The sequence below is a fragment of the Pteropus vampyrus genome, unplaced genomic scaffold (genome assembly GCF_000151845.1).
Source record: "Pteropus vampyrus isolate Shadow unplaced genomic scaffold, Pvam_2.0 Scaffold323, whole genome shotgun sequence".
NCBI lineage: Eukaryota > Metazoa > Chordata > Mammalia > Chiroptera > Pteropodidae > Pteropus > Pteropus vampyrus.
In genome coordinates this window covers 354,979-357,204 of record NW_011889104.1, presented here as the reverse complement: position 1 = coordinate 357,204, position 2,226 = coordinate 354,979, and positions in this window count along the sequence as shown.

The following is a 2,226-nucleotide window of genomic DNA, read 5'->3' as shown; positions in this document are numbered from 1 at the left end:
TCCTAGAAATCAATTAAAGACCAATAGTCAAATGGAAAACTGAGAAGCGGTGTGAACCAAGGCGATGCAGGGGCAGGAACGTGAACAGCCAAGCATTTGAAGACAGCTCGCCACCGCTCACAGAAAGAGAAGGGTAGTCAACAGTCACACTGAGATCCACCTCTCGTCTTTCAGACCATCCCGCTGTGGTCCCGTGCTATGTTCAAAGTGGTGTCTGGAACCAGGTGCTCTTCCTCTTTGTGTTTGGAGAACGGTCGTTTGGATGGAGGGCAATTCGGCGACAGACACACTTTCCTTTCACTTGGAGACACTGCCTCTGAGAATTCGCCTACAGACATTCTCACACAGGTGTGAGCACACGGCCCGGATGGGTGTCAGGCAGCATTGCTCAAATTTGCAGACGGCGGAATGCAACACAAATGTCTAACATCCTGCAACTGGTCAGATTGACAGCAGCACAATCCACTACCCTGCGTGTAACAAAATGTGGTCACCTTGACACTCAAGGGCCATCCGACTGCCCGTGCATGCTAGGAGCGAGTTTCCGCACACAGGTATCAAAGCCATCCTTGCCCCTCTGGAAGGCCCAGCCCCACTTTGGGCTCTCCTTGGCCCTACAGAGGCCTGCTGTCACGTGGTCCCCGCAGAAGGGACAGGAACACAGACTGGTCACTCTTACAAACGCCCAGCAGGGACTGTTTTTAGATGAGCCAATGAAGTGTTGAGTGAGAGTCCTGGAGTGTCCCTTCTGTGGATGAGCCTCGCTGTGTGCACACAGGTGTGAGTGTGCGCAGGTGTGATTATGTACGGGGCGAGTTTGCGCATGTTTGAGTGTGTGCGCCTGCTGTGTGCGCCACATGTGTGAGTGTGTGTAGATGTGAGTGCATGTATGTGCTAGGTGTGCGCATATGCGTGCACAGTGCTGTGCATGAACATGTGTGAGTGTTTGCAGGTGTGTGCATGTGTGTGCATATATATGAGTGTGAGTGCGTACAGAGGCTGTGTGTATGCACATGCTATGTGTGTACATGTGTGAGTGTGCACATGTGCTGTGGTTTTGCTGGTGTGAGTGTGCATGTGTGCTGTAGTTATATGGATATGAGTGCGCATATGTGTTGTGATTGTGCTGGTACGACTGTGAGTGCAGGTGTGAGTGTGCACATGTGCTGTGGTTGTGCAGGTTGAGTGTGCACATGTGTGTACCATGTCCATGTCGACACCAGGCTTGTTCACACACACACCCCGCAGCTGCACAACCTGCTCTTGTTCTGACAAGAATCTCTTTCCCAAACTGCCTGCTCATGGGACCTCTCACACAGGGAAAGATCTAGAGAAAACTGTCGCGCTCCTGCGCATCAAAGTAGCCGGTGCCTAAGGTGGCGAACAGGGCTGCCCTGCGAGACCTCTGACCTGCCAGTGGATGGGGAGGCAGAGCTGCTTCCCAGCCTTTGATGCTGAGCCCCCACGGGCCAGCCTGGGTACCTGTCTGCACCCACTTCCTCCATGCAGGGAGCATCTGCCGCACTGAGCAGAAAGCAGAGCTGCAGCTGCTTTTCTAGTTAGAGCTGGGGAGGACATTCTGAAAGGAAGGAGAGGGAGCGAGAGAGACACAGAGAGGAGGGGCTGTGTACACCTGCACCTGAGTTTCTCTGTAGAAGTCACTACGGTATAGTGGAAGCTAGCACAGGTCCCACGGCCAGGGCTGTCATGTCTGGCTGGCTGGACCTCAGTGTACCCAGTGGACATTTCCAGTCAGCTCTGGGCATTGGACTGCTGGCCTCAAGGAGACTGCCAGGTGCTGAAGGGGTGCCCTCCCCGTAGTGTCCTGGCTTGTGGGGGAGGGTCCAGAATCCTCTACCACTAACCAGTAGGGACCTTGGGTAGGTGATCTCCCTGCTCTGAGCTTCACTCTCCCTATGTAAAAGCTACATCAGACGCTAATAGACAAAGTAGGCCATTTAAGTGCTAATCCGAAGGGAAGAGAGCTTGGAAGCAGAAGCTAGAGTGAGTTTGTCAAATGAAAACGTGTGGTGCACATGGAGGACTTTTCCTGAAAAGCCGAAATAGCGCCACAGCCGTAGTATCAGGGACTGTCCCCCAGCACACGGAGTGGAGGAAGAGCATCAGGAAGGGGCTGGGAGGCCCACGATTGGCACATGCAGGTGAGGGCGAGTGTGTGCGCGCATGTCTGTGTGAGCACATGTATGCATGTGTCTCTCTGTGTGT